The following is a 27437-nucleotide window of genomic DNA, read 5'->3' on the forward strand; positions in this document are numbered from 1 at the left end:
CTACGAACAGCTTTGTAATGGGAGCATATAGCCAGAAAATCTTTGAGTGGACATACTACTTTAACCTTGATAAAGATTTATGTTTAAAGACAGTAGCTTTGTAAACAGCAACTACCATTCGATCCATGTCAACGTCAAAGTAATCAAAATGTGAAATCCGTTATGTAGTCAGTATCCAGTGAATGCGCTTTCCTGCTCGAAGTTCTAGGGCTCCTCCTCACATCATAGAAAACGCTCTTGCGGATGCAACTAGATTTGCTCAACCTACCATAGCCGTCGCAACATTGACTGCCATTGACGTCAGCTAACTTTAATCGCTTTGGAATACAAACATGAGTTTGTAGAAACTAAAATAATTGCATTCACCACTTACGATGATGCAATAATATCCACGTTCATGAGGGAAAACGAGTAAACAATCAGAAATTCACATTCTATCTACCAGATCTTTATGAACGAATCCATCTGAGAAATTCCAATTACTTCGGACATATATAGTTTTTTTAAGCATCTGAACGGTTTTGTTTTGCAGTTTTAACTTATAGATGTAATTTGCAGTGTATTTTCATATTCTAGAGTAGATTTAGCAATATGTCTTTTCAGTAAAATAAAAATGGGAAATTCGATGAACGAAAGGTAATGAAAACTGTATCTTCACTTTTCTTGTCGAGTGTACATATGCTTATCTCAATGGCGCACATATATGCTTAAGCACGTATACATACAAACACACACATAGAAGTTCCGCAGTTTTTGCGGTTGAATTAAGTTGAATTGCACTTTGCCGATAATTATCCAGAAGGGAAACGTGAGGTGTATCTCCTTGTGTTTGTTTGTCGTCAAACTCGGAAGGGAATCGGGTTTAACTTTGGAGGGATTTGGGTCAAACTTGCAAGGGATTCGGGTAAAACTTGGGAGGGATTTGGGTCAAACTTGCAAGGGATTCGGGTTAAACTTGGAAGGGATTAAGGTCAAACTTGTAATGGATTTGGGCGGGCAAATTGAAGGGTTATTAAGGTCAAACTTGATATGGCGATTAAGGCCACCAATCTCGGAATGGATTCTGGGTCAAAACTGGAAGGGATTAAGGTCAAATTGGAGGATTTAAAGGTTCAAACTTTGGAAGGGATTCGGTCAAACCTTGGAAGGCTTAAAGGTCAAACTTGGAATGGATTCAGGTCAAACTTTTAAGCGATTTAAGTCATACTTGGAAGTGATTAAGGTCAAACTTTGAATGGATTCGGGTCAAACTTTTAAGCGATTTGAGTCAAACTCGGAAGGGATTCGGGTCAGACTTGGAAGGGATTCGGTCCCAACTTGTGTGGGATTTGGGTCCAACTTGTGAGGGATTCGGGTCCAACTTGGAACGGATACAGGTCAAATTGGGAGGAATTTGAGTCCAATTTGTGAGGGATTCAAGTCAAACTTAAAATGGATTAAGGGCAAACATGGGAGAGATTCGGGTTAAAATTGGAAGGGATTCTTGTCAAACTTGGGAGGAATTCGGGTGAAATATGAAGAAGAGCAATAAATATTGAAGCAGCACTTTTATTTCAGATTCTTTGATAGGGTGCCTTCTATTTATTGACGCTGGACACCCCTCATGCAAATGGTGTTTCAAGGGCTGATTTTAAGCCATGGAATATGAAACTATGTTTTACGGAGAACGAAGTTATGGAACATATAATTGGTTTAGTATTAGTGATACTATAGGCCAGTTCTATCACAAGAACCTCTAGCAATTAATCCTGAGCAGTTAATTTACTGTGATAAGCTGGCGATGAAGCATAGAGATAAAAAAGTGTAATAAATATTTCTATAGCATGAAACATTATCTAGACATTTAAACTTTCGCTAAAATATTGCATGCGATATTTTACATTAATTTAATATTACATGCAGATAATGAACTTTCCTATAAACTTGCAGCATCGGTAATATTAATCTAATGATACGAAAATCATAATGTTGTATTAATGAGTTCACTGGATAACCTAGAAAGATGGTCGTCTCTATTGTTCCCTTGCATATATCTGGCCTCGCCTGAATTTTTTGTCTTTTACGAAACTGTCTCATCACCGTATATTCTTCAATAATGATGAAAATAATGATAATAATTCCATTTTTGTTATTTCAAAATCTAAATATTTATTCAAGCTACAATATATTGCTCAGTTACCGCAAGCGTTATTCGTAGCATTTTATTATTATTATGGGTCTATCAGAATTATCCTATTCGACCGGGTTGTATTGTGTGGGGGTTCCGGGATGCATCCTGCCTCCTTAGGAGTCATCTTTTTTCTTACCATATGCGTTGTTTCCAGGAGCACACTCTTCTGCATGAGTCCTGGAGCTACTTCAGCACCTAATTTTTCCAGATTCCTTTTCAGGGGTCTTGCGATCATGCCTATGTCCCTATGATTATGGGTACAATTTCGTTCCACTTATTACTGTATGGTAGCTGGTGTTTCTTGCACAGGCTACAGTGGAGGGTTTTTGCTACTGCATCATGCCTCTTTTTGTACTGGTTCCTTGTAAGCGCAGGACATTAGCTTGTTATGTGGTTTATGGTCTCGGTTTTCATATTGCACTTCCTACATAGGTGTGAGATGTTATTTCCATCTATCAATCTTTGGATATATCTCTGATTCTTAGGGCTTGATCTTGTGTCGCTTTTAGCATTCCTTCCGTTTCCTTATTGAGTTCTCCCCTCTGTAGCCATTGCCATGTTTCATCACTGGCCAATTCTTTAGTCTGTCTCATGTACTGTCCATGCATTGGTTTGTTGTGCCGTTCTTCCTTTCTGATTATTATTATGAATACTCTCAAGATGAACCCTGTTCTTATGGAACAAGCTCACAGGGGTCATTGACTTGAAATTCAAGCTTGCAAGGAATAGTATGCTGTTTATTCATTCGTTTGCCGTATATAAATAATACATTCTCATTACATGCCGTGATGACATCATTTTTCAAGTCGTTAGAGCATATCCACCCATGTTACATGTTATGCACAGTATAACCCGCAATCTTGGTTGTGTTATAACTATTGCATAACTATTGCACCATAGAAATACAGTGCTGGGAATAAGTACCTTTTTTTAAATTTTTTTGTCCTATTTTCCTGTTATAATTTCGTGACAAGGATTCTGAATAGATCACCATATACACTCTTCAAATTAAGACGTGCCTTTTATTTACCTTAAAAGCATCCTTTGTGGATTATCATATAAATGCTTATATTACTTGAGAAGATTTCACAGGCCATTGTCCTTTGCACAAATCTATTTTTAATTATTCCAGAATTTTTGGTTATCTGTGTAAGTATTGCTTTATCTGTTCATTTGCTTATCTCCTTCTTTAGAGAATCTCATTTTTTTTATTATTTAAAGATATTTATTTGTTTGTATATGTGTTTTACTTATTGTTAGCAGTTATTATGCTTATATTTGTATTTGTGCCTGTCACAAATAACTTCACCTATATATATATATATATATATATATATATATATATATATATATATATATGTGTGTGTGTGTGTGTGTGTGTGTGTGTGTGTGTATGTGTGTGTGTATATTTATTTAAGTGTGTGTGTTAATCAGTAAAATTGTCGTGCTTAGCAATTAAAGATTTTGTGAGCAACCTCTGAAATATCATCATCAATTTATTCGTATACTTAACCATCCCTGACATAGCATCTGAAATAGATAAAAAAATATTCTTGCAGAAAAAGTTGTGCGGACACCAAAGAGAGAGAGAGAGAGAGAGAGAGAGAGAGAGAGAGAGGGAGATGAGAGGAGAGAGAGAGAGAGAGAGGAGCTAAATTAAAATCACCGTGGTTCGATTTTTAGAGAACCCTCTTGCTTGCTTGTTCCAATCGTCGGAGGTACGTAGTGCTTCTAGCTTTGATTTGTCTTTCCCATTGTTTTGTTTGTTTTCTCCTGTTTTCCAGTAGTGTATTGAAAAAATACTGCCCCGTTCCTTTTTCCAATCATTTGATTTTTTACTTCAGGTGAAAAATAACATTGGGACACCAACTGGGTTTTATAGGTTACATAGATAGAAACGTATATATATATATATATATATATATATATATATATATATATATATATATATATATATATACATATATACATAGTATATTATTGTATAATCATATATATATATATATATAATAATATGTAAATTTGTGTAAATTATATATTATATATCATATATTAATAATATATAATGATATATTGTATATACGAATACTATATATATATATATATATATATATATATATATATCTATATATATAATATAGTCTACACACACATATATATTCTATATATTATATTGTATATACGAATATATATATATATATATATATATATATATATATATATATATATATATATATATATATTTGTATGTGTGTGTGTATGTATGTTAAAATTCATAAATCTATAAATCTGACATCGGGAATTTAAAAGGAATCTGTTATGCAGTTCGAAATTCAATATTCTGTGCTTGGAGTTATCCTGCTCAGATTGAATTCATTTATTATATTATAATGATCAGACTGCTATACCATACATAAGTCAATATACTTTATATAATGAAAAAACTGTTCAAATGTGTATTTGTTCTTACTAAGAATACAGGGTGACACGGGCAGAATATTCGAACAGAAGCACAACCTTTATATAAAGATTATTTGCTTATTTTTTAACAACTGTATATTTCCTATTCCAAAAGAGGTATTCGATATTGTTATTTATGTATATATACAATTCAACCATGTTATCTGACGGTGGAAATGCTTTGCAAGACTAATCTTTCTTTCTTAAGAGCTAGACGCTTCCGGAGACTATAAATATATCTTTTTCGAGATCCAGGAGCGAAAGAATTGCAAATCCTTCACGCTCAAACTCTGATGTAAATATTTAGATGGGATTTTTAAATTGTTAGAAAGGGGCGGAATGATTTATCTACCTGCAATACATCTCACCTTATCTCCTGTTTCTTTTTGCCGTGTTATTTTTATCTTATTCCTTTTGTACGCTCTCCATCCTGTGCCCCAGCCCGGTTGTAGCATAATCAAAATGTAAACATTTAGGCATTCTTCTGTTTTAGGTTCAAGCTTATAATATTCTAATGACGATGGTATTTTGTCATTAGATCTTCCTTCCATCATATATTATTTCCCACAGGTTTTTCATTTTATGATCTTATTCAGTCTAAGATGATGCAACCCATTACTACCCTCCTTGTACTTTACTCAAGGTTTCATCTATTTGTTTGTTAATTTGTTAATATGATTATTCTTTTCTAATGACTATCTCTTCTGTTCGTATATCCTATTACTTTCTGTACTGCTTCTAAATGAACGCCATAATATTCTTTGGAAGCTTGAATTTCAAGTCAGTGATCCCTTGCTCCATATGAATTATGCTCATCTTCTGAAGACTTTCTTCTTTGTCAGGTCTCATAGTTTAAGGCAAAGGTGACGGCATGTTTAAGGTAAGTAACGTGAAAATGTCTTTTATAATTGGTAGTAAGCGTGTTATTCCACAACTGACTAAATCTTATGATGACGTTGGTATACTTTTGTCTAGATTTAACTGTTGTTTGCAGTGATGGCATTTATAAGGAATATTTTCCAGGCTTAATATATATATATATATATATATATATATATATATATAGATATATATATATAATGTATATTCATATATATATATATATATATATATATATATATATATATATATATATATATATATATAGTATGTATGTATGTATGGTTAGTTACGGGAAAATCACCTTTTATTATATTTGATATTAAGCATGCTATTCCACAACTAAGACTCCGGGTGTGAAGTTGGTATCATTTTGTCTGGATTTAACTGTTGTTTGCAGTGAACAATTTATGAAGATACAGTGTTCGTTGTCTATATAGATATTAAATTATTATTAATGGTAATTTTGTAAAAAGAGCTGCAACTGTTTTTGGTTTCCTTTGCGTGTTAACGAACGTGTCCCAGTTTCCTTTGGCGTTTCTGAGGGAAAGTGGACCGAAGTCGGAATTGTCTAATATATAAATTGTCAATATATGGTGTTTTAGTGGATTAATGACTTATATGTTGATGGCAATACCTGAAGATGCTTAAAATTTTCTATTAATTTTTGGCAAGGTATGATTAAGATACTTTATCCTTAAGATTAACACTAAAAAAAATTGGTAATTTCGTCGCGAGTAATTTTTCAATAAGAAGTAGGTTTGTCACACAGAATGATACATTCATTTATAATATATATATATATACATATATATATATATATATATATATATTATATATATATATATATATATATATATATGACTATACATCAAGCTACAAATGTCCTTTAATATCTAATTCACTCTACCTCGGAATTAATATATTTTCATATATGATTAACCGAAGGTGAATTTTTTAGGCGATAAGAGAATTGTTGGCTCCCGGGCGCGAAGCCTTGAAACCAAACAAATCCAGGACGATAGTGAAGCTTTTACTCACACCACCACCGCAAGAGGCTATAAGTTTATGCTGTCTCTCACGGTAATGTGATATGACTCATATAATGACTACGTGCTGTCAAAAGCACTACAACGGTACCGAGGTCGAGGTGGGTTGATGCTGTCTCCAAAACAACGAATACCTGAGCGCTACAGGCATTTGAGGGTGAGAGACGGCATAAACTTATAGCCTCTTGCGGTGGTGGTGTGGGTAAAAGCTTCACTGTCGTCCTACATTTGTTTGGTTTCGAGGGTTCGCACCCGGGAGCCGACAATTCTCTTATCGCCTTAAAAAAAAAATCCCCTTTGGTTAAGCATATATGAAAATATATTAATTCCGAGGTAGAGTGAAGTAGACACTAAAGGACATTTGTAGCTCGATGTATGTATTTGAATCACGGTAATGTGATATGACTCATATGTAATATATATATGCAACACCTTTTTTGTACGTGATTTAAAATCAAATATATAATGTATATATATATATATATATATATATATATATATATATATATATATATATATATATATATATATATATATATATTATATATATTATAAATATATCTACTGGTCATTTTTATCAGATACATATGTAATTATTATGGCCACAATGCCCTCTTAACTTCTCAAATTCTTTGCTCATTTTTGGATACGCTTGTCACTACAAAGCCTTGAGATCCAACTTCAAAGAAATATGAAGAAATCATGATGTCCGGTAGCTGGAAACGAACCCGCGATACCATAATCACGACGAGGTCACCTTGCCGACCTGACCACGAGAAGGTTAAAAGTCTATTCCCTCTCCTTCATACATATACCAGTATGTAGAGCTGGAATAGACTTATCCTCACCTTCGTAGTCAAGTTGGCAATCGTTTTTATTATTTTTTAGGCTGAAAAATATATGTATAATCTATTGGTCATTTTTACCAGATGCATATTCAGTTGTAATAACCATAGCAACAGGGTTATATATGTACGAGAGTGAATAGACTTTTATCCTTATCGTGGTCGTGTCGGCAAGGTGACCTCGTCGTGATTATGGTATTGCGGGTCCATTTCCGGCTGCCGGACATCATGATTTCTTCATATTTCTTTGTAATTGGATCTCAAGGTTTTGTAGTGACATACGTATCCAAAAAAGAGCAAAGAATTTGAGAATTAAGAGGGAATAGTGCCCATTGTGATGTAGATATATATATATATATATATATATATATATATATATAGATATATTATATTATATATATATATTATATTATATTATAGTATATATATATATATATATATATATATATATATATATATAATATATGATAACTGTTTCGTGTTCTTTCAACACACTGCACCCAGAAAATATGTTGAAAGGACACGAAAGAGTTCGGTACGTATTTCTTTTATTACATTCCTGTGGCCTCTGCTAGACTTATTGTACTATGCTCTCTCTCTCGTCTCTCTCTCTCTCTCTCTCTTTATATATATATATATATATATTATATATATATATATATCATACATACATACATACATACATACATTACATACATACATACATACATACATACATACACACACACCAAAACAATCAATAATTCCGAGAACCGATTATAAATGATTATCGTCCTTGCTTTGTTCGTACCACTGCCTATTCATTTTCTTCACTGCCCCGTTGGGCAATCCTCCGCATCTGCAACGAGTCTATGTTTGCTTCCAAGAATTGCCTTCGGACAAAGCTGGCTATTTCTAAGAGGGGAAAAAATACGAGGAAAAATTATATCAATATGTCTATGTGCTCTTTCTAGGGGAATTGCGAGAGACAGGGCGCGTTTTCAGTGCAATATCTATATTGGCGATTTGTTATGCTTTATATTTAAAGTGCATGTAAAAGTAGTTTGAGTATTACTGACGTATCTAGATATGCATGAACCTCTTTTTCGTATTTTCGTATCAAGCCGTAATTACAGCAACAGAAATCAGAAAATGACTGGTACTTAGTTTTATGGTAGCCAAGACATTTTTTAAGAAACTTCAAAGAATTGTCTCACGTGATATATGGGAAGTTTTCCTTCATTGTGTATAACGTGAAAAATCAATTTATAATGTTATCCTTACTGGTGCGAGAGAGCCTACTTATGTAAGTGGGTTGCAAAAAATACTGGAAAATGACAGGTGTTGGTTTTTCAAAAAGGTTTACTGATGTTTCAATTTAGGCCAACGGGTGGATCAAAATAGCTTCCGAATTCAATGTAGAATTGATACCAGGATTACTCACTTCAGTTTTGTCACACTCTTCATCTACCCTTCCTTCTTTTCTCATGGCTGAGTTCTCAGCATTTATTTGACAAAAAGGGATGCATTTTTCTGTGATAAAACTGATAAGCTATATACAGGTAAAGGCTTCGTTAATAAATTGACTCATTCTAATATATTTGGTATTATGTTTTATAGGAGGCATTCAAGATTTCTTGTTTCCAACCTATCTGTTCCAGCAATCTCGATTTTTTCAACACATTTGTTCTTTTGGCTAAAATTTCAATCAGTAATTTAAATGACTATGTATTTCAATACATTCATCACTGTTTAAATCCAGCAGAAGCCATAATTCATTTCATAAAAAGATCTATTAATTAGGCAGTTGAAATATTTATAAAAAACCGCAATAAATAGTATTCCTCAAAGACGTGATATTTTATACATACATAAGTTGCATTCATGAACACCAATAAGAATTACGCATGAGCTCATCTATTAAAAAAAAAACCGTTTATCCCACCTGATTTTCATAATACGATTTCTTTCTCTAATGACATGTGGGTAATTAGAAAGAGCTTCGAAGCTTAACATATCTTGAAAGGCCATATCCCTCAGATTATAGAATGCAAATGCAATCTAATTAGATTTCTTTCTGCTACGCTAGATTTCAAATTCACCATGGAGCTGGAATTTGTCTGACAGTTTTTCCAAGGCTCGTGAATGGTAGAATCCTGAAGGTTTCTGGAAAAATTCTCGTTCCTTTTGCGTTTTTTTTTAAAAAGTATTAGGAATCTTATTCCTTCTATAATTCTTTGTTTTTTGTTTTTTTTCTAGAAAATTGTTAAATTGCATTTTTAGTCTCACCTCAATCCCTCTAAAGCATAGTTTCGATAACCGAATAGTGAACTAAAGCTAGTTTTTTTCATGCGTTTTTTGCTGATTTTTTCTATTTATCTATATATATTAATTAAAAACAGGACGCATTTTATTAAAATTTTCCAACCATTAGTCTTCATGAATCTAATGTAAGGTTCATAAGTACATCTTTTTAGTATTTCAATATCTCCACTGTGTTTCATTCATTTGTTTTAATATCTTAAAGTCCCATTTATCAAGGTTTATTTATTTATTATTTATTTATTCATTTACTTAGATAACCGGACCACACATGCCCTTGAACTCTCCCCTTCCGTCCCAAAGTTGCCACAAATTCACTGCGCGATAATCTTCTTTCGAGCTAAATGATTTGATTCCATTGAAATTAAAACTGCCCATCCATTAGGGATTGAGCGCTGGTCTAGTCAGGCAGGAGTAAGAAGGCTCCATCAATCACGCAAAGAGTTTAACTTACCTTAAATTGAGCGAAGTTGGCGTCAGCCCAAAAAACAGCAAACACCTGAAAGAGAAGACGTCAATTTTTATTTTTAAAAAAATCTCATGTAGCACCCCATATCTCTCTCTCTCTCTCTCTCTCTCTCTCTCTCTCTCTCTCTCTCTCTCTCTCTCTCTCTCTCTCAAGAATATTCATGGGTCTTTGTCCAATATCTTCTCTTCCTCTCCAAGTTCCACACAACTTCGGTGACAACACACGATTGCCATTAAACTCTTAATGAGAAAGCTCATGCATCGTGAAGGTATCACAGAATAACTTACTGTATTACTCCATCTCTTTTTTTTTTTTAATTCGATAACGTATTGCTAAGAAGTGTAAAAAGTGTACTCAGAAAATGCGTCATGAACAGTATTGAGCAAATATAACAAACAATGAGAATCTAATTAGACACACACACACCCACACCCACCCAACACACACACACACACACACACACATATATATATATATACATATATATATATATACTATATATATATATATATATATATACATATACATAGTGTTACAAAGTTACTATTGTAGATTCACATCAACCGTGCATCCGATGTCTAGGCCAGTCCCTTACGACGCTCCTGATTGGCTGTTGATTAGCCAATCACAGGGCTGGAAACTCATTCTCTCTCGAGAGTTCACACAGGCAGGATGTATGTTCCACTTGTCTTTAGAGATACGTCTTTCAAAAGTATCCTTGAGGAGAGGTAGAACTTACATCCTGCCTGTGTGAACTATCAAGAGAGACTGAGAGTTTCCAGCCCTGTGATTGGCTTATCAACAGCCAATCAGGAGCGTCGTAAGGGACTTGTCTAAACATCAAATGCACGGTTGATGTGAATCTACTATAGCCGATATGTATGTATTCGCCGATGACGTAACAGTTCCAGAATGTTTCTTGAAATGGATTATTATAGTAATTTTTTTTTTCTAAAGAAGACAGGAGATAATAAGAATTACAAGGTTTTCAGATTACTTACTATACTTGACAGATGCATAGAAGGCACGTGAATCAGAAAGTGAGATAGGAAACGGTCCTGTTAACAACCTCCCCATGACCTTGATAAGCTGTTTGTAACGGCTATAAAAGTCCCATGAATAATATTACCTCCCACGGGATCAAGACCTTGGGATGTAAATCGATTCTTTTGAGATTGTGAGGAGCTCTTGTTATTTTATTATGTTTGTTGTGCCTAAACTAGAGATAAAGTGATATAAAAATACGTAATGCGGTGTTATGTCAGAAATTATAATTTTTTTATCTTTCCCAAGTTCGGATAAATAAGGTGGGTTTTCAGTTCCTCGTTTGACGAGTGGTTTACGTGCCCGTCAACCGATTCGGTAGTCCCGAGTTCGATTCCCCGCTCTGCCAGCGTGGAGTCAGAGAAATGTGTTTCTGGTGATTAGAAATAAATTTCTCGATATATAATGTGGTTCGGATCTCACAATAAGCTGTAAGTCTTGTTGCCGTAAAAATATCTAATCCTTCGTGGTCTGGTTAAACTAAGATTTATTTATTTATTTATTTAGTTTAATCACGAAGGACGTCCCTTCATTAAACATCTGCCAAAAAGAAATTACGAGATGAGCTATTCAGTGAGAGTTAGAAACACTGGGGAAGGCTCATCAACAACAGCGACCCCGACAGGGGATTAAGCTGAGAAGAAGGAGAAGCAGTAAATATGAAAAACGAAATCGTTACACCCTGACATGAAAATATCAGTGTCAAAAAAAAAAAAATGTATGGCAGTTTTCATTTCAAAGCTGTGCCATCGAAAATATTAACCTAAATAGGCCGTCTTAAACACAAGCAACATTTTATTAAAAATTCACCATTCAGTCCCAAACACGAACTGAGCTTTAAAAATGTATTCCCCAACAGATGTTCATAATATCATCTGGCCGGCTGCTGACTGACTGGTAATTAAAAAGCGCCGTCAAGCTTAATACTCTTTGAGGGAGGCAGTTCGTTAGATTATGGGACGCTAATCCAAATGAATTTCATTTTTCGGGGTTTCGGAATTTTGCTCCGGGGGGTTTGGGGGTGGGGGGGGGGTGGGGGGGGGGGGGGGGGGGGGGCGCCTGTCCTTGCTGTCTCTGGTAGTCGGGGTTCACGTGTTGTTCCGCCAGGACGTATGGACTCAATCCCCCGTAAGGGGTTAGTGCCGTCAATGCACCTCACTGGGTGCACTGTAGTTATTACTAGTAAAGATTCTTTGTAGCGTCCCTTCGACCTCTGGCTGCAAGCCCTTTAGTTCCTTTTGCTGTACCTCCACTCATATTATCTTTCTTCCATCTTGCTATGCATCCTCTCCTAACAATTATTTCATAGCGCAGCTGCGAGTTTTTCTTCCTGTTACACCTTTCACATCTACCTACTAGCGCCTCAGTGGCGTGGTCGGTATGGTGTTGGCCTGCCACCTCGTTGGCCGCGAGTTCGATTCTCGGGCATTCCATTGAGGGGTTAGAGATGTGTATTTCTGGTTACAGAGGTTCACTCTCGACGTGATTCGTTGGTCACTTTGCTGAATAACCACTGGTTCAATGCAACGTAAAAACACCATACAAACACACAAACACCTACCTACTATCATTTTTCTTTCCAGGGCTGAATGACCTCATAGGTCCCAGTGCTCGGCCTCTGGCCTAAATGTAATTCCATTCCATTCCTATGGACTCACTCGTTTAACTTCTTACTTTCGTCTTGCAACTAACCAGATGGTGGTCTTCCGAGTTTTGTGTCGGTAGTATCACTAGATAGAATCTGCGCTACCCCTTTCAATAGTTATACCTTCCTCATTAAATAATAACCGTATTTTGATAATTTAGTCACATTCTTGTCTCTATTTATTAATTTGTACATTTAATTTTTTCTTTTTTAATAAGTGATCTCTTCCTCCTGTATTTCCCATTACCTTCTGTTGCTACTTTTAATGAGCATTAAATTCTTTGGAAGTTTGAATTTCAAGTTAATGACCTATGGGTTGTTCCTTATGAATAGGGTTTATATGCTGAATAATAATAATAATAATAATAATAATAATAATAATAATAATAATAATAATAATAATAATAATAATAATAATTTCTAATTGCTCTTGGTATCATTGAATCAATCAGTGCAACCTTTTTTAAATCTTTTGGGTCCACGTAAAATCGGTAAGTCCTACTTTCTATTCATATAATTTTAGTTTCAAAACGTAATTCTGACATAATTGACATCTAACTTAATGACTGTTTACATTAACAAGCATCAGCATTCCTGCTTGTCTTTATCTCCGCCCTGTGCTTTGTTACTCTTATCATATTATCTCTCGTCCTCAATCTCTTTTTATCCCCATTCCATCCAGAGCTCCCCTGCAAATATTCGGTCCTTTTACTTTTAGACCACATTGTCCTTTAGCAGGTAGTTTCACGGTTGACAGACGACTATTTAATATCCTGGAGGATTTGGAAGGGAATCCGGCGTGATTTCATTAACGTGCAAATTACCCACTCCTTTTTCCCTCGTAGGATGCTTAAAACTCATCACGTTTAGAAACCAGAAAAAAAACAAAAAAAAAAAGTCTGGACGCTGGGGGGCGGTGGCGGGGGCGGACAAAAAGACCCAAAACGTATGCTATTTCATGATTTAATAAGGCGTTTTCTACTGAAGTTAATCGTTTGCACTTCGTATTGAATAGAACCTATTATAACAAGGTTAATCAGAATGGCTATATATATATATATATATATATATATATATATATATATATATATATATATATATATATATATATATATATATATATAAAATATATAAACACACACACATATATATATTGTAAGGGTATTAAGCACCTCTTGTATTGTTTTCTTGTCTCGGACGATCGAAACGGTTGTTTCAGGTTGTTTCCCAGTGAGGGCCGTTTCACCTCTTGTTTATTGGTAGAAGAGGTGGAGGTAAGGTAACGTCCGACAGACCGAGTCTGACTGCTTTAGTCAGTAAGGTACAGAGACCTGAGCAGGTTATAAGCAGCATTGGGGGTTCTATGCAGTCCCGTTTGGAGTCCGTAATGGATATTTGGTTATGACTCGGGATCTGCATGGTTAAGGACAAGCATCAAGATGTTCGGCAGAGCCAGTTTTGTCAGGGTTAGCAGATTCGTCTGTGTTCTGTTGAGGACCACGGCTTCAGAGTTGCAGCTTCGTCTGTGTTCTCCTGAAGGGCAGCTTCGTCTGTGTTGTGTGTACAGCTTCGGCTGGATAAATTTCTTCAGGAGGTATTCTTAGTGGGTTCGCGTGTGTTATCTCTGCAAGTTGGCATGGTTTCCCGGGTGTGCAGTCCTGCAGCATTTACTGTAGAAGGCTTTTGTGCCTTAAGGTTTCTCCAGGGTTTCAATGTTAAGGTGTAAAGTAATCGGGAAGTGGATACTGTGTTTTTGTGGCGTAATTTGTTAACCCGGCTTGTGATTTTTATGGTCCATTATTGTTAATTTGTTTTTTTAATTGTAACTGTTTGTTGTCTTATTAATATTTGCTAACTGCTCGTACTAAGGTTACTGTATTAATTGTAATGGCATTTTACAGATCCTTTTATGTAAATTTTTTCACCCTGCTTGCATGGAATGTTTATTTTTGTTTTTTTTGATGTACTGACTCATTCATTGTTTGTTAAAGATTGTTATACTGATTGTTCGATATTTGCCTTTTTGATATTTGCCTTTTTTGATATTTGCCTTATCTGATAACTTTCAGATTAAATTTGTGGTTATTTTTGCTTAATGGTTTTTGCTTTGCCACTGATACCTTTATGTAAATATTTAATTCAAACTATTGTGAATTTTATACATAATAAATTAGTCTTAAGGTCTCTGTTTTGTATTACTTGGTTTCGTCCTCCTTTGACTGTCTCGATTGCTGCCAGATTTTAAGTACCGATACATTTTTCATTTTTTTCATTTTTTAAAGAACCTGATTAACCCAACAGTGGTTCATAAGTATATATATATATATATATATATAGATATATATATATATATATATATATATATATGCACTATTGAAAGCCCTCTTGTAGGGAAAAGTGTTGTTTGCTGAAATCAAAAGCGTAGGCGATATAATCACAGAATTGAAGTTTAATATCAGTCGATAGTAATAACTATACAAAATTATAAGAATAAAATTGTGTAAACATTTTTCTTATTAGGAGGAATTTCTAATTTATTGTCTCTTCTAGACAGAACAGTGAGAGAGAGAGAGAGACCTTAATATCATCCTTTCATCTATAAAACTCTTAAAATAACAATTTTATTTTTTAAATGGAGGTAAATATAGAAATGAGGTATGAGCAGTGACGTATGAAACATATACTCAACCTGAGAATAATGAGTAACATAACTTTATCCGTGACCATGAAAAGTACTTATATCATCCAAGTATTATTCCCAAATTCTTTGAAGATTTAGTTCAGCCGTATGATCTGAACTCCTTAGAGTTTTTATTTTTATGAAAATATAATCTAAGATTTTTTTATATCCCCCCCTAAGATTTTTTTATATCCCCCCCCCAGAGAGAGAGAGAGACGACCGAGAGATTTGAGATGAGAGGAGAGATAGAGAGTGGAGAGAGAGAGAGAGAGAGAGAGAGAGAGAGAGATAATGATTATTTTTTTCCTTGTCTGCCTTTTTATTATTAATAGTATTTTATTATCATAAAAATAATTATTCGAATACTGTCATAGTTTGGTTTTAAAATTAGTTGGGAATTATTCTCTGTGTTATATACATATTCGGCTGAAAATGCTTCTCAACATTCAAATTTGTTTTAATTTAACATTCCAAATTTATCTGAACACCTACAGTGTTCTTATATGTCCCAAATACGGATATCTTGTGGAGACACCAAGGATCTATTCGTATCAAGATTAAAATCTGTCGTTAAACTCATACCAGAAGAATTTTTTCTTATTTTCTTAAGAGCTAGCAAAGGTCCTCCCGGTTAGTGGAAATCCTTTCGAACTCATTGTATGTTTGGTGTGTATGTGTGTGTGTGTTCTTGTGTGTGTGTTGGTGTGTGGTTGTTTGTGAGTGTGCTTAGGATGTCATTATTCGTGTAGCATCGTTATAGGTGTATCTATTCATAAGATACTCTTACACGCTCATTTTCCGAGTTGTAGAGTAATTAATGCGTTGGAAAAGGTAATATATATTGCTGAGGTCGGTCTGCATCTTAATCTCCACAACCTCTCTCTCTCTCTCTCTCTCTCTCTCTCTCTCTCTCGTCTCATCTGCTGCTCTCTCCTCTCTCGACAATTGCGACAGTGCTCCTGACACCAACGTCTCTCTCTCTCTCTCAATTACGATAGTGCTCCTGACACCAACGTCTCTCTCTCTCTCTCTCTCTCTCTCTCTCTCTCTCTCTCTCTCTCTCTCTCACTGTCCTATTCATGGGCCGGAGACTTTACATCTTCATCACTGCCATGATTTGAGCAACTTCGGGAACAACACCTGATTGCCATTAAACTCTTAATGAGGAAGCATTTTCATCTTTGGAGCATCCCAACTTCTTGCCTGGGAGCCACTCAAGAGAAATGAAGCAGTTATAAACTTTGGAGTATTGCATATGACATGTTAGAACTGCCTCAGAAACCGCGATTTTCATTTTTTCTTAATTTTCATCACATGCAGGGTGTTTTAATGCTCTAGGGCGGCTGTAACAAATGAAACGAGAGAGAGAGAGAGAGAGAGAGAGAGAGAGAGAGAGAGAGAGAGAGAGAGCAATATGAACAATTCTTGTGTCCTCAAACTGTTTCCTTTTCAAATGAATTTTGATTATTTTAAACTGATGATCAAAATCATCTAATTAACCTGGAACCATTACAAGCATCTAAAAATTCCTTCTATTGTATTGCTGTGTTTTTAAAATTATATTTTTGCAAAATGTTGTCAATGCTGTTTGCTTGAATGTCCTTTGTAGTAATTTCTGCAACTTGGTTACCCAAATCAAAGACAAAATGGACCAAAGGTTACATCAAGTGTTAATAGAGGTATTGTAATGTAGGTGGTATATAGAATGAAAAAATAAGTAAAGTAATATACAGAAATAAAAAAAAGCCATTTGAAGAAAATTTTTTAATCGGCTTACAACGCATGAAAATCCAGAAGAGAATGCCTTACCAATTGGGATCTTACAAATTGAAGAGTTCTAAAAGTGGAGGAAAACGGAATAAAGGAGGAAATTCCAAAGCATAATAATAGTTCAATTTATGCAACATAATGACTTGTAGATAGTCATAGGATGATGTTGGTATGAAAGGTTTACAAGTTACCCTTGAGAGGTACAGAGAGAGAGAGAGAGAGAGAGAGAGAGAGAGAGAGAGAGGAGAGAAGTGGGCGTGGAGGGGTGACTTTTGAAAACATGATGCGGGAGTGAGAGAGGCCTTTGCAAACGTGTTCTCTAAGTTACAAGGAGTTACAAGGAATAGCATGTCTCAAAGACTTATTAGTCCATCCGAGGAGACATATGTGCTCACTTATCTCTAGGAGCAGGTTTTACTGTTCATTCACAGTGTCCTAATGATTTTGTCTAGCTTTCTTCTAAAATCTTCCACACTGTTGCTGTTTACAACTTCTGGTGGTAGTTTATTGCATGTATCGCATATCTTGTTTATAAAGAAGTTCCCACAATGAGATGTGTTGTATCTTTTCAGTTGTAGTTTCCATCCATTATTTCTTGTCTGGTTTTCTTTTAATGTGAATAGGTTGTCTACTTTTGTTATCCCTTTCAGTATTCTCTATTAGTTTTTCTCGCAATCGTCATGTTTCTATGCCATACATGTTCAGGCACTCTAGTCGTCTTTTGTAACCTATTTGCCTGATGGATGGAATTAAATTTGTGGCTCGTGCTTGTACCCCTTCTAATCTATTTATGTCATTTCTTAGTGTTGACACAACTGTACTGCATATTCAAGATGAGGTCTACCTATTGATGTGTAGAGCTGCTGCACCGGTTCCTTGTCTTTGTATTAGAACTGCCTCTTTATGCATCCCGCTAGTTTTCGTGCCTTCTTTTCAGCTTTTATGCACTGTTTTGTGGATTTTAAGTCCTTGGTAATAATGACTCCGAGTTCCTCTTCTTGTTCTACACTATTTATGTCATTCCCAAGCAGCATGTACAGTTGGCATGAGGGTTGTTTGTTCCTATTTGTAACACTTTACACTTATACAAGTTCAATGGCATTTGCCATCTTTTTGACCACTCTCCTATTTTCTTTGGATCATTTCGTAAACTTTCTACTGCATCTGGGTTTGCTGCATTTACATCAAGTTTGGTGTTGCCAATAAATGTGATTATCCTGATAGTTAATCCTACATCAATGTCATTAGTATAAATGAAAAACAAGATCGGGCCAAGGACAGAACCCCTGTTTTCTATTAGTTAGCCAGTCTTCGATACAGTCTGCGGTTTCTCCTACGATTCATAAAGCTCTAACTTTTGTCATTAGTTTCTTGTGTGGAACTTTGTCAAAGGTCTTTTGGAAATCTTAGAGTATATCGATTGCTCTACTATTATCGTAAATACCGAGCATGTTATGGAAAAACTCCAAGAGGTTTGATAGGTAGGATCTGTTTTGTCTGAAGCCGTGTTGACTGTTTAACAACAGGTTGTTTCTATCAATGTGATCCACAGTTTGATCCGCAATTATGGACTAGAGAGAGAGAGAGAGAGAGAGAGAGAGAGAGAGAGAGAGAGAGAGTGTGGGGGGGGGGGAGCTTTTGAAAACATGTATTACACACACACACACACACACACACATCACACACACACACACACACACACACACACATATATATATATATATATGGATATATGTATATATATATATATATATATAGTATATATATATATATATATATATAGAGAGAGAGAGAGAGAGAGAGAGAGAGAGAGAGAGAGAGAGAGAGCAGCTAATGGAAATACCACGAATAACACATCACCAGAATGAACCTAAATGGAACTGGATCATGAGAAGTGAGACGTGATCAAAGACGCCAATTAGAAACCTCCCGCTTTCGGTATGGAAACAAACATTTGCTGCCCTGATTCTGGAGTGCTGGAGGATCTCTCTGGAAGAGATGCTGTTCTCTGTGCTGGGGAATTCTCTTGCATAAGTAGGTCGATTGTGACTGTGCTCTTGACACGTACGCTCTCTCTCTCTCTCTCTCTCTCTCTCTCTCTCTCTCTCTCTCTCTCTCTCTCTCTCTCTCTCTCCCGATTGCGAGGACAACTAATAGAAACATTTAAAATACTAAAAGGCATAACAAAAGTAGACGGTAACCTATTTACGTCAAACGTTAAGCAGACAAGAAATAATGGCTGGCAACTAGAACCGAAGAGATACAACACATCCCACTGTGGGAAGTTCTTTACATACAAGATATGTGACACTTGGAGTAAACTACCGCCAGAAGTTGTAAACAACAACAGCGTGGAAGAGTTTAAAAGAAAGCTAGACAAAATCATTAGGACACTGAATGAACAGTAAAACCCACTCCTAGAGATAAGTGAACGCACGATGTCTCCTTGGATGGACTAATAAGTCTTTGAGACATCCTAATCCTTGTAACACCTTGTAACTCTCTCTCTCTACTTGTATAACACGTTTTCAAAGATCTCTCGCTCTCTGTCTGTCTGTCTCTCTCTGATATTGTGCAGGCTATTAATGAAATTAAAAATGGAGCTGCAGCAGGGCCTGATGGTGTCCCTGCTATTTTGTTAAAGAAAGTAGTTAATTCTATCGCAAAGCCACTTGCAATATTATTAAGACAAAGTGTAGATACAGGCAAGATTTATGATGAGCACAAATTAGCATATATTACCCCTACTTTCAAAAGTGGATCAAGACTAGAGGCAAGTAATTATAGGCCTGTGAGTCTAACATCACATATGATGAAAGTGTATGAAAGGTTAATGAAGAAAAATATTATGAAACATTTAATAAAAAATAATTTGTTTAGTATAGGACAACATGGTTTTGTACCCTGAAAAAGTACACAAACCCAACTGTTAGTCCACCGTGAGAACATATACAAAAATATGAAAAGTGGAAATGGAAGAGATGTGGTTTATCTAGACTTTGCAAAAGCTTTTGACAAGGTAGACCATAATATATTAGCGAAGAAAATTAGGAAACATAATATAGTGGATAAAGTTGGAAGATGGTTAAAAGAATTTTTACACAACAGAAGACAGATAGTTATTGCAAACGATGAGAAATCGGATGAAGCTAAGGTAATATCCGGTGTGCCACAAGGTACGGTGTTAGCTGCAATACTGTTTGTTATTATGATTGCAGACATAGACATTAATGTTAAGAACTCGGTAGTTAGTAGTTTCGCCGATGACACAAGAATAAGTAGAGAAATTACTTGTGATGAAGATAGGAACGTGCTACCAAGAGACCTTAACAAAGTATATGATTGGGCAGAGGTAAATAGGATGGTATTTAACTCTGATAAATTTGAATCAATAAATTATGGAGACATAGAAGGAAAGCTATATGCATATAGGGGACTTAATAATGAGACAATCACAAATAAGGAAGCAGTTAAAGACCTTGGTGTGATGATGAATAGGAACATGTTATGCAATGATCAAATAGCAATTCTATTGGCAACATGTAAAGCAAAAATGGGAATGTTGTTACGGCACTTCAAAACAAGAAAAGCCGAACACATGATTATGCTTTATAAAACATATGTTCGTAGTCCACTTGAATATAGCAATATGATATGGTACCCACACTATCAAAAGGATTTTGCACAAATAGAGAGTGTACAAAGGTCCTTACAGCTAGAATAGAAGAAGTTAAGGATCTTGACTACTGGGAAAGACTACAATCCTTAAAATTATAGTCTAGAAAGGAGAAGAGAACGCTACATGATAATTCAGGCATGGAAACAGATAGAAGGAATAGCCGAAAACATCATGGAGCTAAAAATATCAGAAAGGGGAAGCAGAGGTAGATTTATAGTGCCCAAAACTATACCAGGAAAAATAAGGAAAGCACACAGGACATTAATCCACTACGCACCAGCATCGATAATGCAGCGTCTATTCAATGCGTTGCCAGCTCATCTGAGGAATATATCAGGAGTGAGCGTAGATGTGTTTAAGAATAAGCTCGACAAATATCTAAGCTGCACCCCAGACCATCCAAGATTGGAGGATGCAAAATATACCGGAAGATGTACTAGTAACTCTCTGGTAGACATTAGAGTGCCTCACACTGAGGGACCTGGGGCAACCCGAACAAGATGTAAGGTCTCTCTCTCTCTCTCTCTCTCTCTCTCTCTCTCTCTCTCCTCTCCCTCCCCATCTCGTCTCTCTTCTCTCCTCTCTCTCTCTGATAATGCAGAAAAAATGAAAGAGAATATCTGTGATCAAGAGCACTCATGTTTATTTTATCAAGGACGTAATTTCCCATGTGGTGTGGTTAAAAAATAAATCACTAATAATGGTGAGGCTTCTACCTTCCTTGTAAAGTTGAGGATAATGAAAATAGATTTTTTTAGGATAGTGAAAACAGAAGTATCAGTAGTTTTGGGGTTAGTGAAAATAGAAATATAGATCATTTTCCACCTAAAGGAGCTGATACTATATTTCTACTATTTCAAGTGTAGCTATTACTATTATCACTGCCACCTCTTAATACTATTTCTACTATTTCAAGCGTGGCTATTACTATTATCACTGACACCTCTTATGATAACTGTAATGATAATCATTATTATCGTCATTATCATTGCTATCAAGAGTATAGCAATTAGTAAAGTCATTCCATTCATTAACATAATCCAATTCCGTAACAGGAATCAATGCAGGAATACAGTTGTCGAAAATAAAATTCATAATAACACCATATTTATCCTGTCTCTCTCCATCCTACTTCCATAACAGGAATCAGAGCATGAGTACGCGTATCAATCATAGTACTGGCAGAGGAAGCAATCGTGCTAACAGTGCATCTTTAGTAGCCGGAAGCTTTAAAACATTAGATATCTATTTTGTACAGTAGAGACGCTACCTGCACACCGTGGCTTCACGAAACTCTACGGTGACTGCTATGATAATTTCATTACTTCGGAGTTTGGCGCTTATTGATTGGTTCTACTATGTATTATTATTATTATTATTATTATTATTATTATTATTATTATTATTATTATTATTATTAGATGAACTCCTGTTCATATGGAACAAACCTACAGGGGCAGTGAACTTTAAATTCAAACTTCCAAAGTATATAATACGAATTATAGAAAGTGGTAATCCGTTATTAAAAGTGTTATATGTGAATCGATAAATTAGTAAATAAGTTGATAGGCATATAAATAAATTAGTTAAATTCTAGATTGCGTTGCAACAACCGTGGTTATCTTCAAAAATATGCATTGATCATACAAGTTTATGATAGGTAAAACTGTCAAATAAGAGACTGTATTAAAATCTCATAACAAAGATTTCTAGGTAGCAAAGAATCCTGCTGAAATCTATGCGTAGGCACTTTGCAAAAAAAGTAACATTAAAACAAACATACGCAAAGAAATAGGTGAAAGTCACATTTAAATAAGTGATAGGTTCCTGTCTCGCCTGCCCTAGGGATTACATCATCCTTTCATAAAAAGATAAGTTCGTTTGGGGATTCGGTGAATTAAAGAAAAATTTTTTTTGCTTGAATTGAAAGAATCAGAAAAATGAGTTTCAAATTTTGCTTAATCTCTCAGTGTTTTTACCCTTTGGAAAGTATGGCGTAGTGATCTTTGGCGAATTCCATCAAACAGTAAACATAAACAATATCTCTTGATAGCAGGGTGGTCATGGTCTCTGTTTGTCGTTGTTTCTGAGCCGGGTCATGGTTTGAATCCCTTCCGGTGCATAGCGAATTCGATATTAAATGATATTTGTGGCTTAATATCATTATTTATTAATTATATAGTATTGAAAATGTAATATGGTATATATTATAAATATATGATATATGTAGTTTATAACTATATGTAATTGTATATATATAGATATATATATATTATGTAATATATATATTTATTTATATTTAATTTATGTATGCACACCATGTTTATATATATATATTATATTATATATAGTATATATATATATATATATATAATATTATATTTAATTATATATATATATTATTTATATATTTTATATAATTTAGTATATGCCACACATGGGTTATATATGATAAAGTATATAATTAATATAATATATTAAGTTATATATATATTTATATTATTTTTATATGCATATTTAAATAATGTTATATATGTATAATTTTATGTATATATAAGAATATATGTATATATATATTATAATACTGCACACACTGTATATATATATATATATATTATATATATATTATATTTATATATATATATGCACACATATATATATAATTTTAGTATCTTATATATATATATATATATATATCCTATATATCATATATATGTTTATATATATATATGCACAAACCATGTATATATATATATATACTATTTATATATTATATATGCACACACATGTATATATATATATATATATATATATCTATATACTATATATATATATATATTCTATATATATTATACATTTTCGACTCACATCGATAGACCCCAAGTTTTTCAATCGAAAGGCTACTAAGTAACCCACACAGATCTTAAAAAAAAAATTGATATCTCTTACGCGCACGTGATTGTGCGTCGATTACTTCCAATATATAAATATATATATATATATATATATATATATATATATATATGTGTGTGTGTGTGTGTGTGTGTGTATGTGTATGTGTGTGTGTGTGTGTGTGTAATTTCTATCTAGATTATGTTAATGGAAAATAGTAGCTAAGGTAGATGTCACTCTACTGATGGAAATATTTCGCATATGGAAGGCGATTGAAAACAATATTTTTTTAACAGAGCAATCAGAAAGCAAAGAAGGTGAACCAACGAAAATTAGGATAAAAATAAGATTTTTCTTTCTGTAGTTCTGATTTCCTTTTTCCAAAAAGTAATTACAACCAGTAGAGGAGTTGTGAATCAGGAACTGACGACTTATGATGAGTTATTAGTAAAAATTATATATATATATATATATATTATGTATGTATGTATGTATGTATGTATGTATGTATGTATGTATGTATGTATGTATGTATGTGTGCTATGCTGCTGTTATCTTCGCCTGCCATATGAGAAACATTTTCATTAATAGTGTGACACCTACCTTAGTTACTGTTTTCCATTAACATAATCTGGATGTGAATGAAAACTTTTAATCATATTTGTAACATCTAAGCTGAAGTGTTAAGTTCATTTGACTCGCATATAAACGCGTCATTTCGGTCCCGGGAAATAAATACAGTTTTTACACCTTTGTGTCGTATTCCCAGTCAACGGATTTAGTAATGGAAACTTGACACGGTTTTCCTTGAGTTTTCCATTAAACATTGTTAAAATTGAATTAATCTTTTATTTTAACGGCACTGAAACTTGTTCTCTTATATGCCGACCTTTTCTCATCTTCATTTGAAGCTTATAATAATTGAAATACTGATTTACATGTATCAAGCTGTATTCTCAAAACGGTACAGAATATTCACGTCTTTCTTGCACAACATTCGGATGTCATTTTTTATGTAATTATTTGAGGAATTAATCAACACAGCCACTTGTATGTCAGTTGGTAGCGTCCTATTTTTCAACTGAGGTGCTTGGGTTCGGTCCTAACGGGAGGTAGAAATTCAACGTAATTATTATTTGTGTTTTCGGTAAACTGATATTCTTTAGTTAATGGTCCGACCTTCGCCTTCCCCTCCCCATGAAACAGAAGACATATGTTCTATAATGAGGTAGGCATTAAGGTTTAAGACAAATGTACTTTAAATACGAAAACGTTTTAGATACGAATACGTTTTAGATACGAAAACGATTTAGATACGAAAACGTTGTAGATAAGAAAACGTTTTTCTATCGCGTAATAATATTGAGTGTAATTAAAAATCCCACGCATGTATATATATGTCTATGTATATACATATACATATATGCATATTCTCATACATTTGTAGCTCGAATAATTTATATGAATCACGATGATGTGATAAATGATTCATATATATATATATATATATATATATATATATATATATATATATATATATATATATATATTGGTATATAAGCTGTGTGATCTGCCCCTTGTGGATTATGAATAAAAATTCGCTGGGTGAAATTGCTCTGTTTTGCTCCTCGAAATTCTGCAAAACACACGACCCTTTCAAAGCAATTCATTTCCGACGTGCAGAGAGACGTGATAAAAATATGAAATCCTCCGGGATTTTCCAATATGGATTTGATAATCGCATCTCTTTATTTGTTCCTTGCGAGTCATATTTCTTTTTCCAAACTAGAGACATTTTTTTGTTAAAAAGGTCTGTTAGAGGGTGGTTATTTTTCCATATCGCTAATTTTATCACCAAACTAAAGACATTTTTTTGGTAAAAAGATCTGTTAGAGGGTGGTTAATTTTTTTATATCGCTAATTTCTGTATCGCATTGTGTTCCATTTTTATTTGTTATATTTGCCCTCACAGGCATACCTATTTTGTTATTCATGTTATCGTTTGCCTTCTAAATCCTTCGGGTTTTGGTCTGTAACAATATCAGAAATAAATGATCAAAATTGGCATAGCCAAAGGACCAGTATTATGGAACGAGAGCTCCTAAGTGCAGCCCATATCACTGTACATCCTCAATTCCACACGGGCAGGGCAAGATAGTTTTAGTTCCCAAAACTATTTTGACTTCAGCTATTAAAACAATTCTATTATCAGAGTAACTGCGGTTGTTGTAGATTATGGTGGCTTTGCTCCTGGGGAAGCCTGTAGTCGGTTGAGGATCATCCCATTCAGATAAACAAAATCGTTATGTGGCCATTTTTGCTAAAGTTTGGGCTTTAGGACACCAAAATACTGAATAAGGTTACCACAAGGAATGGCGATACATTTGATTAAAATTTCTCTCCGCTGCTTGATGAATAAATACTGGTTTCCATGATTTCAGTAAACAAATACAACAGAAATTATTAAAGCTGTATTAGGAATGTTTAACCCTCTACGTAGTGTAGGCAGTCAAGCCGAGTAACGTTCATAGCTAACACCAGATCTCTGCCCCAGCAGCGGAGACATTCGCTGCTGTAAAACGATTTTTCGAAAAGGACTGACGCCCGGAAAAAAAATCCTCCCTCTTTGGTACGATTAAGACATTTGCAGATATTCCTTTCTAATAGTTAGCTTTAAATATCAATGGCTTAAGTCGGCTTATAGCATTAACCTTGGTCTAGGTACGATCTCCCTTTAAGAACAGGGGACGTCAAGTTAGTCTAATTCCCATTCAGAAATTCGACGAGCCAAGTCAACTCGCTCTAAAGAGAATTGGTTATTCGGGTTTAATCAACTCGATTTGGCGCTACTGAGCAAATATTAACTGAGCACTTTCCTCTCCAGTAGATTCCCTTTAAAACTGTTTCTAAAGGAGAACCTTATTTGCGTGACTGAGGGGAGTTCCGTGCAAGCCATCAAAATTATTCTTGAATCTTGTCATAACGACGTCAGTGACCCCTCGCAAAGTATGGAAGGTAGTAGTAGTAGGATTACGCCTGATCCCTTTCGTGTAGGGAATCTGCATTTTCCATATTGTCATGGCCGCCGTATGACCTGTCGGAATAACGGGGCTTTGGAGTGCTTGCAGGGGTAGGAAATAAAGAAAGGAAGAAGGTAGGGACACATAAATGGGAACTGAGTATCCAGTCCTACAGATATTTCTAATTATGGAGGACGGAACTGCAATAAGTTTTCAAACGTCTGGACTTTGCTATCATATGGTAGATATGGAACAATAAAAAAAGAGGCGGTGGATGAACAATGGAAGCCGTGTGATTTTTAATTACACTCAATATTATTACGCGATAGAAAAACGTTTTCTTATCTACAACGTTTTCGTATCTAAAACGTTTTCGTATCTAAAACATTTTCGTATCTAAAACGTTTTCGAATCTATAACGTTTTCGTATCTAAAACGGAAACGTATTTAAAGTATATTTGTCTTAAACCTTAATGCCTACCTCATTATAGAACATATGTCTTCTGTTACATGGGGAGGGGAAGGCGAAGGTCG

At 34.7% G+C, this 27437-nt stretch overlaps 1 protein-coding gene and 1 long non-coding RNA gene across 4 annotated transcripts in view; one reads left to right on the forward strand and one right to left on the reverse strand.

Annotated features, from left to right (window-relative positions):
• LOC135225170 (FMRFamide receptor-like) overlaps positions 1–27437 on the reverse strand; it is a 355663-nt gene that overhangs the window by 99910 nt on the left and 228316 nt on the right. For all 3 annotated transcript variants that reach the window (XM_064264420.1, XM_064264421.1, XM_064264419.1), the window contains exon 3: positions 10159–10203. The gene's annotated coding sequence lies outside the window, so the exon portion shown is untranslated. The remainder of the gene's footprint in view (positions 1–10158; positions 10204–27437) is intronic.
• Positions 1–27437, forward strand: part of LOC135225171 (uncharacterized) — a 302389-nt gene that overhangs the window by 40918 nt on the left and 234034 nt on the right. Inside the window, exon 3 of the long non-coding RNA XR_010316923.1 lies at positions 5473–5510. This is a non-coding gene — a long non-coding RNA (uncharacterized LOC135225171). The remainder of the gene's footprint in view (positions 1–5472; positions 5511–27437) is intronic.

The sequence above is a fragment of the Macrobrachium nipponense genome, chromosome 13 (assembly GCF_015104395.2).
Source record: "Macrobrachium nipponense isolate FS-2020 chromosome 13, ASM1510439v2, whole genome shotgun sequence".
NCBI classification, from domain to species: Eukaryota; Metazoa; Arthropoda; class Malacostraca; order Decapoda; family Palaemonidae; genus Macrobrachium; species Macrobrachium nipponense.